Genomic DNA, 11,791 nt, shown 5'->3' on the forward strand with positions numbered 1-11,791 from the left:
CTCCTGTTTGTTTTTAAAGTCTTTTTCTTTCCAAATAAAATCAACCAGGTTCAGCAGAATAACCCCTTCCTCACTCCCAACATCCTCCACTCCATCTACTGCACAGTCTTTTCTCCATCGTATACCCCCTTCTCCCTTATTACATTTCTTCATCCTTATTGTCCTCCCCACAGCACTGCCTCACTCCACGCCACCCCATCTTCCTTCCACCCTCGTCCTTCTGTTTCTACTTTTGCAAATCTTTTGAGTACTCTTTTTAGTCAGCCAAGTAGGATTGATTCTTTGTGACTTCACCCTACTGCCCCCAATTTTGACAGTACCCTTTCTCTTCCAACAATGGTTGTAAAAACAAGTAGGCAAGCTTCCTTTTGCAGTTGTTCTGATGCCACAGTTACATCTGAGGCCCAAGCTCATCACTATCAACCCCGACTCACCTCCCTGGCAAAACCCTTTTCTTGCTCAATCTCATTTTCCCCTCCTTTATACTTTTACCCAAACTGTTTCCATCTCCCTAAAGGGCCGGTCATATTAATCTATTCTGTCCAGGGATCCCTTTACAGAACTGGATGCTTCCCTAGCTCTAAACGGATCCAAGATGAAAATCCCTCTGCAGCGCGAAAACGCTTTGTCAGTATTTCATCCCTGGCTCGAGCTGAAATATATTGCCTAAACAAAAACATAATATAATTATTGGCAAAACTCATTTCTTAGAATCTTTAATAAATGATTAATATCATGATAAAACAAAATTATTAGATACAAAGATATATTGCCATCAAACAATGATGTCTCATTAGATGTTTATAGATGATTTAGATAAACGTTCATTTGACTAATGAACATAAACATCAACCCACTTCGACACGCCAAAAACATAGAGCTCTCTTCGGAAGTTATTTACTCCTTGTTGGATAAAGTGAGAGTCAAAGAGCTATCGTGAAACACCAGTCATAAAGATTATAAAAGCAGGAATGTGAAAAGAACATTAATGGATGAAGTAAGCAATGAATACCAAGAGCTATGCACATTAAGTCTACACAGATAGGCATATTTCACTTTTTCTGACCCTGTTACTTTTACCTCGCATTCTTAGTCTAAAATATAGGTAAATCTTAAATATAGGTAAAATCTTATTTTAGTAATGGTATGCAGCAGTAAGCCATATCACATCAGTGTCCGAAGGGACATTGATGTGTGACCAATCCCTCTTTGTAGCTGACCAGACTTCAGCAATCCTATCTTGGGATCCTAGGACAGAATAGACTAGTGTGACCTTTGCATAACTGATTGCCCTGTCTACAACAAGGACTGGTCAGACTGAAAATGCCCTGCTTGCCTGCCTCATTGATTAGTATGCAGTGGCAGTACAGTGCTATATTATTCCTCCCAGAGGCCAGAGAAAGACCTACCAATATTGCCAAGATTAGCCTCTGTAGACATGACCTCCTTATATTGGTGGAATGTCCTGCCCTATATTGACCCCTTCCCCATCAATGGCAGAAATGTTAGAATTTTGACCACCCCGCCAAACACTGTGGCTCCACAGCCAGCTGCTCTCTGTTCCCAACCTGGTCATGACTGTTCAGATTGCTCTGCTCATTCATGCAGATGTGCCAATTGTGGTGATTCCCATAATATATTTTATAGGAGCTGCCCTGCCTACAAGCTTGAATCTGAGGTAGCAGTTCTCAGATTTAAACTATGCCTCATTCTATGTGAGGCCAGACAAGAAGCACACAATAGAGGGTTTTTCTCTCTACTTATTCCAAGACTGTTCTTCACTCCACTCCCCTCCCATCTTCTCAAGATGTCTCAGCATCTCTCCTAATATCTTTTCCCCCACCTGAACCATCCTACATGTGCTCCCTCTCATCCCCAGTCAAATTCCTTTTACTGTCAAAATCCTGATATTCCAGTCTCTACTACTTCCCCATTGCCTACCCCTCCTCCTTCTCACTTTACCTGTCACACCAGGCAATCTAAACTTTCCACCCCATCTTCTACCACATCCTCTCCTTCACCCACCTCTCCCTCTGCTTCTTGGACACTTATCCCCTCTTCTCCTCCTCATAAGAAAACCTTTGTTTCTCAGACCTTCCCACCCAACTCCCCTCCAGAAACACTTGAAGACAACCAAAATTTCCTAAACATGATCCAAGAGGATGCTGTGCTCCCTCATCCATCCTCTGATCTCTCTTTTCCTATTCCCTTTCAATTCAAAGTAATGTCTGATATCTATCCTCATCCTCATCAAGTTCCCCTACCCCTCTTCCTCCCATTCTCTCCCAGCACACCTCATCCTCCCCTTCTCCATGTGCATCTGAATCCTCACATGACTCCCTTATGTTGCAACAATGTTCTTCTCTGGATCCTACACCCTCCTGACATTCTTCCTGATATGTCACCACCTTCCCCTGTTCCCTTATTGCATTCCCTGGATTTCTCTCTTACTTGCAATTTTCCTCATACAGTGTTCCTCTCCTTTCCTTAGACACATAGTTCTTTCCATTTGATCTAATGCCATCAACCCCTTCCCTGCTGTATTCCATTTGCTCTTCCCTCTTTACCCTTTTCACTACCATAGTGCAATAGCACTCTACAACCTTTGAAATCTAACACATTTTATCATAACTGTTAACTCTTTTAAGCCTTTTTGACACAATGCTTTACCATAGTACGATATGACCTTTGATGTCTAACACATTTATTTGTTTAAACTTTAATCATTTATCAGTTGCATTGGGTTCATTCATGTGGTAGGATTTTTGCAGCACTCTTTCCTTTTATATAAACATCAGAGGAATTTGGTGGCAGAAAGTTGCTTTTTGATTTTATGTCAAATTGTAACTTGTCCCAATTGATCAATAATGTGTATGTAAAAACTCTCTAGCCTTTCCACCATCCCATACAAAGTATAGTTTGATATGATATAAGTAAATGCTAGATATGGATTTTTATATTAACTGATCATTGATAGTAGTTTAGAGGCAATAGTTGAAATGCAAATTTGACATTTAGTTAAACAGTTAATATACTGTTTAATTCTATACATTCCTTTTCAAAATCACTTGATATTGAAAGTATAGTTGTATTGACTTCACATTTAACTTAAATGCTATAATATTTTTATTCTTTCAGTCAGATAGGATATTCTAGATTATATTAATAAAAATTTAAACTATTTTTCCTAGAGAGTCACAGAAGCACAGAGAGGCGAGAATCACCACCTAAAGATGATGTACCTCATAAAGGAAGAAATATGCTTCTCTCAGCACTTGTTGCATTCTCAGCAATGTTTGGATATGCTATTGCAGCAGGTCTAGTTCAGGTAAGGAGGGAAGATAGTTTATATACTGTAATGTAGGGTATACCAGCACTTGGACCTAAAGAAAAAAGTTCCCTTTTTGATCTGCATTTACCCAAGGACAGGTAGAAAATAATATGGGCCCATTTATGGATATTTTGTGTAAGAATTACTGCTTTACAATTCTATAATCTTATTATTAATTATTAATGATCTCAAAGACAATGACACATCACTTATTAGTTATTTAGCCATTTCTGATATTTCCAATATGGCTTTTGAGAATATTTACAGAGTTAGATTTTTTATATAGTTTATATTAACATTTTCATTATGATTTGGTTACAAAGTAACATTATTCATAATCAAACCAACAGGTGGACATGGGAGAGCCACCAGCAGAAGAGGAGTATGACTATGAGTATGAAGAATATGATAGTTCAGGATCAAATGATAGTTAGAATGATAATATACTATGTATTGTGAATGAGAGTAAAATTTCTGTACAGCATATTTAGTCATCAGTGTCATACAAGTGTTACATATGGTAGTAATAAATAGCATCATTTATAATGTGACATCTAGTTCTAAATTGTATCACCCTAAACCAATATATTTAAACAAGGAATGCTGATGCAGTGTATCCAAGAAATATTTGTAAATAATTAGACATAAATATACATATATGTATGTGTGCTTGTGTGCATATGCTTGTCAGGATGTTGGGGTGTTTGTAAGTTGTTGCATATGGATGTATGGGGCTGTGTTTGTAAGTGTGTTCACATATGTATTTAAAGCATATGTATATAAATACCTGTACATGTATGCTTGCATACCTGCACACACATATATGTATATACATGTATATAAAAGTACATTCATACATTTCTTTATTATCTTTTAAACTTAGATGTTAATGCTCATGGTAAAAGTGAAGAAAATACTTACATGTATTTGCTATTTTTATTTCCATTACTTTTTTATCATTTTTGACTGTGCCATAGGAAAGAAATTGTACTTATTTCCACAAAATATTTTTTTGCTCAAAATGTTTCAGAGTATGTGACTGTAATTAAAGTTATGATGTATATAAAGGACAAAATAATGGTATTCAAGATGGAGACGCATAGGGCCATAAAAATCATTCAGGTACCTACCATGTACAGTGGATAGGAAGCTGAAAATAAATTGTAAACAGAAGTCTTTCTGTACCAGCATTCCATTATTTTCATATTTTAGTTGTGAAGTGGATTTACCATGCAGTATGAGCAGTTGAGCTGCACTGTATAGTATACAACATGCTTTCTTTAAAAAAGTAAACATTTATTTCATACAAATATAGTAGAAAAGTATGTCACCAGCATCTGATGAATGGTGGTTTGTAATGCTAGAAAAAGAGAATACATGGGTTTTGGATTTATGAGTATCAGTTTTTTACTTTAATATTATTTTTTCCTTCATTACTAGTTCACTTACTATTATAAACAATAAAAAACAAATGACATATATAGACAAATCAAAGAATATTCATATGTTTTATGGGATGTTTTTACTTGTAACTGCAAGCATATCTATGAAAGCAAATGCTAATTGTACATTTTACAATTCTTTGAGGAAGTCTAATCCAAATGTTATTAGTTGCAGTTTGATGCTACTGGGTAGGGGCAGTAGTAGTAGTAGTAGTTATATATTTTTCTTTCTTTCATTTTTATATATCTTTAATCACTTCAGTTTCATGAAGTCATAATGATCACATTTTGTACATTTATTATAATAATTACAATTATTAGAGAGAGAGGGAGAGATTTCCAAGAATTTTTATATGTCCATGACCTCTTATATATACTCAAGCAGACATAAAATGCATACATTTTGAAAGCTTACTGATGAATTAATTTCAGCTTTTTAACCCATTATTCCCAGTTGTCAAAAATCCCTGAGAGCAATTAAGCTCTGGTGATATCTGGCAGTGGCCAGACAGTGGGCGCGGGAGTCCGAGTCACCAGTATTTACCAGTTATCTTCTTGAAATGAACCTGAAACCCTCATGTTCATTCTTCTCCATTTTTTCCTTACTCTTGTCTGCTTCCACGTGAATATGCCCATGGATATAACAGAAATTATTATGGTTGATGTGCACAGCAAGCCTAGTAAAATGATCTGGAAAGAGGTAAGCCATCACATTTCTTTATTGAATTTTCCTCCTGATATTGAAATAGGAAGTTTCAACAAAGTGGAAAAGGTAACTTCTAAAATTACCCTTCCATCAAACATAAAAAAGAGGGTATCCATGAAAGCAATAACCCAAATCAAGATGGTGGGGAACTTGACTCGATAAAAACGTGGAATAATCTTGGTAGTGAAGTACACGACCTGTTATTTAAACCCTAAACATTTAGAAGAAAGAGTGAAAAAAGATACCAGTAAACAAATATTAACCCCGAAATTTTTGGAATTCATGGGTAATAGGGTGACTGTTAAATGCACATGATAAAAGTGTCTTTTATGACCTTTAACATTTAAAAGAGATTAATATTTTCCTAAAGGGGGGAAAATCCCTAAGACTGCCTTTAAATGATCACAAAGGCGGGAATGACAACGGGACACAGTTAAAAGATATGAGAAGGCTAGGATGTACAGAATACTAGAAGACCCCTTGTCACTTTTAAAACACACTGCCACTATCAGCATTTTTCCCAGCATTCCAATTATCCCAATGCCCCAAAAAAAGCATTAAAGATTTCTCCTGCCGACACCAAAAGGGTAAAAAAATCCCAAAATACTTTGGGTCCCATTTCCTCAATGCACCAATCCACATGGTAATGCATTGCAAAACCCAAAAACAGAAATATAATTCCCGTTATAAAAATTTGACCTTTTTTCATTAACAAAAAGTTCAATATTCATTGTAATGATGTATTATTGACATTACTCTTTTCTTTACTACCCTCTGCACAATACTCTGTTTCCATTATATTTCTTTTCTCTAAAAAATTATTGCATATATTCTGAAAACATCATACCCCCTTACAATTTATGTATGTCAAGAAATCTCGAATGCTTGTCCTCATCTGACGATGGAGTACAACGCTGACTGTGAAGAAACACAATCATCTCATCAAAGCAGAAGGTCATGTGCTTTCTTTCAATGCACAAATTATTCCTCTGGAAATTTGGGAAAACACTCACAAATGGTTTTTCCGACAAAATATCTTTACTGAATTCCTGGGCCTAAAGGGAAAGTAAAAAGGGGGATGGGAGAGCTTTTTTACCATAGAGCCCTGTACTCCCCAGAAGCAAAAAAAAGTTCCCCCACATCCATTTAGTAAGATAAAGAAAGTGGGTTGTTTTTCAAAAATTATCAATGTATCATGAAAAATGTGTTTTAGAGGTGCACGCTCTAAAAGTAAGGGATGAAGTCAAAGGGATTACAAGGCTGGGGGATGTTGTCTCCCGTGGTTTTGGGGATGGAATGGTTCAAAGGGAAATCAGTAGGGGGCTGGAAACCCCATTGATATTTTGGAGGCTCTTGGTATTGAAAATTCCGTTTTTGGTGTCTTTTTGATATCCAAAGTTTTTAGCAAACCACAAGTGATAATACCCTATTTGGGGTTTTTCCAAATTTCTCGCTTTCCTTTCCCTCATCCCCCCCCCAAACCCTTGCCCTTGTTTCGTGGGGGGGGTTAGGAGGGGGAACTGGGGCCCAAAGCGGGAACTCCCCCAAATTTGGACTCACCCCCGACTCAACTAATTTTTTCAGGCCTTTTTTTTCCTTCCCACCTTTCGTTTCTGTCCCTTCACCAAAAACCCCTTTTGCATTCACCTCCTAAGGTGTTGAGAGCCGTGCTGAAGGATGAAAGGCTGACTTTGGCCGTCCTGAACGGCCCGAGGGGGCCATGGGACGGTATTCCCCGATTTAGTTATCTGCCCCACCCCTCAAGGGGACCCTGAGGGGTGGGCTTTTTTATCCCCAACATAATCCTCTTACCCTGGCCAGTAATGAAAAATTATCCCCCCTATTTTGGGGGAATGAGGGGTTGCCCCCTTTATCAAATAGCCCCCAAAGTGTAAAACCCCCCCGATTCCCTGCCCCCGGCCTCCTTTTTTACCACGGCTCTGAAACTCAATAACTACCCCCTCATCAATACCCACTATTTAAAAGGCCACAATCAACCCCTTTAAGGGAAAATTTTCCCCTCTCCCCGCAAGCTCAACTTCAACACCTCTACCCCCACAACCTCCAAAAATCAACCACCCCCTCCTCCCTTATTAATACCTTCGCCTTATTAGTGGGCGCGGGAGTGCGAGGTCACCAGTATTTACCAGTTATCTTCTTGGAAAGAACCTGAAACCCTCATGTTCATTCTTCTCCATTTTTCCTTACTCTTGTCTGCTTCCACGTGAATATGCCATGGAATAACAGAAATTATTAGTGATGTGACAGCAAGGCCTAGTAAAAATGATCTGGAAAGAGGTAAAGCCATCACATTTTCCTTTATTGGAATTTTCCTCCTGATATTGAAATAGGAAGTTTCAACAAGTGGAAAGGTACTTCTAAAATTACCCTTCCATCAAACATAAAGAAGAGGGTATCCATGAAAGCAAAATCGGATCAAAGATGGTGGGGAACTGACTCGATGACAGTGGAATAATCTGGTAGTGAAGGTACCACGAACTGTTATTAGTATAATCTCTCAACACTTAGAAGAAAGAGTGAGAAAAAGAACCAGTAAACAAAATATTAATCCCTGAAATATTGGAATCATAGTAATAGGGATGACTGCTTAAATGCACATGATAAAAAAAGTGTTGTTTATGACTTTAAACATATTCAGAGAGTAAGAATTTTCCTTGAAAGGCGGAATACCTAATGACGGCCTTAAATGATCAACAAAAGGCTGAATGACAAGGACACTAGTTAAAAGAGATCGAGAAGGCTAGGAATGTACAGAATAACCTAGAAGAATACCATTGATCACTCTTAAACATCACTGCCACTATCAGCAGTTTTCCCAGCATTCCAATTATCCCAATGCTCACCACAAAAGCAGTTAGAATGATTTCTCCTGCACGACACCAGAAGGGTAAATAATCCCAGAATACATTGAGTCCCACTGCCTCAATGTCACCAATCCACATGGCATAATGCATTGCATAACAACACAGAAAATATAGATTCCCGGTTATAACAAATTTGACCTTATTTTCATTAACAAAGAAGTTCAATATGTCATTGTAATGATGTATGTATTGACACTTACTCTTTTCTTTTACTACCCTCTGCACTAATACTCTGATTCCATTTATATTTCTTTCAGTGACTCTAAAGAAATTATTGCATATATTCTGAAAACAGTCATACTCCATTACCAAGTTAGTGTATGTCAAGAGAATCTCGAAATGCTTGTCCTCATCTGACGATGGAGTACAACGCTGACTGTGAAGAAACACAATCATCTCATCAAAGCAGAAGGTCATGTGCTTTCTTTCAATGCACAAATTATTCCTCTGGAAATTAGGAAGACATGCTCACAAATGGTTCCTGACAATATATCTTCACTGAAGTTCCTGGACCTAATGGGAAAGTAAAGGGTGATGGGAGAGCTTTTTCACCATAGAGTCGCCTGTACTCACAGAAGCAGAAATAAAGTTCCCACACAGTCTCAATTTAGTAAGATAATGAATGTGGTTGAGTTTTACAGAAACTTATCAAATGTATCATGAACATGTGTTTTAGAGGTGCACGCTCTAAGAAGTAAGGGATGACAGTCAAGGTATTATCAAGGCTGGTGTGATGTTGTCTGACCGCTGTGGTTGGCAGATGTGAATGGTTCAAGGAAGTCAGTAGGGGACTGGAAGCCTCCATTGATATTTTGGAGGGCTCTATGGTATTGAAGGAGGATTCATCAGTGATTTGGTGTCTTGTGATATCCAAAGTTTGAGCAAACACACAGAGTGATAATACCACTATTGGCATTATCCAAGTTTCTCGACTTTCCTTCGACATCATCCCCCCCCAATCCCTTGCCCGTTGTTGTCGTGGGGGGGCTTAGGAGGCGGAGACTGGGACCCAATGATCGGGAACTCCCCAACCTGGACTCACCCCGGAATCAACTAATTTTGCATGGCCGTTTTTTCCTCCCACCTTTCGTTTTGCTCCCTTCACCAAACCCTTCTGCTATATTCACTACCTAGGTGTGAGAAGCCGTGACTGAAAGTGATGAAAGGCATGACTTTTGCTGCCAGTCCTGACGGCCTGAGGGAGCCATGGGCACGGTATTCCCCTGATTTAGTATCTATCTTACCTCAAGGGGACCCTGAGGGTGGACTGTTTTTATCCCCAACATAATCCAGTCTTACCTGGCCAGTAATGAAACTTATCCCCACTAGTAGGGGCAATGAGGCTGCCCTTTATTTCAAATAGCCCCAACGATGTAAACCCACCCGATTCACTGACCCCAGGCTCTCCTTTGACCACGGCTCTGAACACTGCAATAACTACCCCCTCATCAATACCACCTAGTAACAGTAGCCAACAATCAACCCTTAAGGAACCATTTCCACTCTCCCCAGCAAGCCTCAACTTCAACACCCTACCCACAACCTCCAACATCAACACCCCATCCTCCCTTATTATACCTTACAGCCTTATTGCCCACCTCCCATAACACTACTCCCTCAACACTACTCATCTTCGTCACGCCCCCGCCCTCGACTTACCCCTTTCTCTACAACAATTGTGAATACCCTCTCAGCGCAGCCAAATGGGATCCGAATTTTCAGATCCCTCCAAGCTCCTACTCGACAACACCCTTCTCTTCCAACAAATGTTCCAAAAACAAGTAGGTAAAGTCTTATTTCCGTAGAAAAACCGACACCGCGTCCGTCTTCGTCACAGTAACATACCGAAACCAAGCTATAGCATTAAACAAAACTAAACAGACTATAGGTACCCCCATCCATGCAGCACACCATCCAACCCTCAATACTTGCACCGGAAACAGTTTCAATCTCCCCAGCAAATTGCCCAATCTATGGCAAAGATTGGTCAGATTGTGGAGAAGATTATTGCTGTCTCACAGACTATGATGCAACATCATTTGGCAATGCTACTCCATCCCCCCAGAGGTCATCGAATTGAACCTACTAACATAGCCAAAATTACCTTCCGTAGACATGACCTACCCTTTAAAGTCTACATTAGGAGATCCCTCCTGTTCGGCCATACCAAACCTCCCTCCACGTCAGTGCCAAAACTGTTGGCGTCTAGGACACCCAGCCAAAACTTGCCGTTCACAGCCAGATGCCACTATGTTGCCCACTGGCCATACCCGATTATTGCCTTGCACAATCCACGCACATGTGCCAACTGGTGGCAGCCGTCCCATAATGATTTATAGGGGCGTCCACCTACAAAATTGAAGTCTTGAGGTAGCAACTTGATTCAAACTTGGACCACACTACGTGAAGCCGACAAGAAGCACGTCGACGTGGTTTCTCTCTAATCCTTACTCAGTAATATCCCTCCACTCTACCAAAATTCTCCTAAACTCACCCCCCCTACATCTAACCCCCCTCTTTACCTCCTACCTTCCCCAGTCAAACTCTTTTGCCATCTAAATCCCGACACTCCAATCTCTATACAGATATTTCAATCACCACTACAAACCAACACCTTACCCTCTCCCCCCCCCCCAATCCCATCGCCCGTTGTGTCGTGAGGGGGGATTAGGAGGCGGAGACTGGGACCCCAATGATCGGGACTCCCCAACCTTGGGACTTCAGCCTCGATCAAATAATTTTTGCATGAGTCTTTATTTTCCTTACCACTTTTCGTTTCTGTCCCTTCACCAAATCCCTTCTAGTATCACATCCTAGAGGTGTGAGAGCCGTGCTGAATGAAAGGATGAAAGGATGACTTTTGCCAGTCCTGAACGGCCTTGGAGGGAGCCATGGGCACGGGAGTCCCCTGATTTTATCTAGCCCTTACCCTTTCTTCAAAAAAAACAAAAAAAAAAAAAAAAAAAAAAAAAAAAAAAAATGGGGACCCTGAGGGGTCGGACTGTTTTTATCCACAAATAATCCAGGCTTACCCATGGCCAGTAATGAAAACTTATCTCCACTATTAGGGGCAATGAGGCTTGCCCCTTTCATAAATAGCCCCAACGATGTAAACCCACCGATTCCTGACCCCAGCTATCCTTTGACCACGGCTCCGAACACTGCCAACAACTACCCCCTCATCAAGCCTACTAGTACAGTAGCCAACAACCAATCCTTAAGCTCATTTCACTCTCCCAAGCACGCTCAACTTCATCACTCTACCCCCACAACCTCCAACATCAACCACCCCACCTCCCGTATAATTACCTTTACAGCCTTATTGCCCACCTCCCCATAACATACCTCCCTCAACACTACTCATCGTCAAGCACCGCCCTGCGACTACCCCCTTCACTACAAAAATATTGAATACCCTCTTCAGCGC

General features: G+C 40.0%; 1 long non-coding RNA gene across 1 annotated transcript; it reads left to right on the forward strand.

The window, feature by feature from the left end:
- The first annotated feature begins 917 nt into the window (after positions 1–917).
- Positions 918–4,728, forward strand: LOC119574321. The gene is made up of 2 exons (XR_005228847.1): positions 918–3,328; positions 3,682–4,728. It is a non-coding gene; the product is annotated as an uncharacterized LOC119574321 (long non-coding RNA).
- The last annotated feature ends 7,063 nt before the right edge of the window (positions 4,729–11,791 follow it).

Source organism: Penaeus monodon, chromosome 6, assembly GCF_015228065.2.
Source record: "Penaeus monodon isolate SGIC_2016 chromosome 6, NSTDA_Pmon_1, whole genome shotgun sequence".
Taxonomy (NCBI): Eukaryota; Metazoa; Arthropoda; class Malacostraca; order Decapoda; family Penaeidae; genus Penaeus; species Penaeus monodon.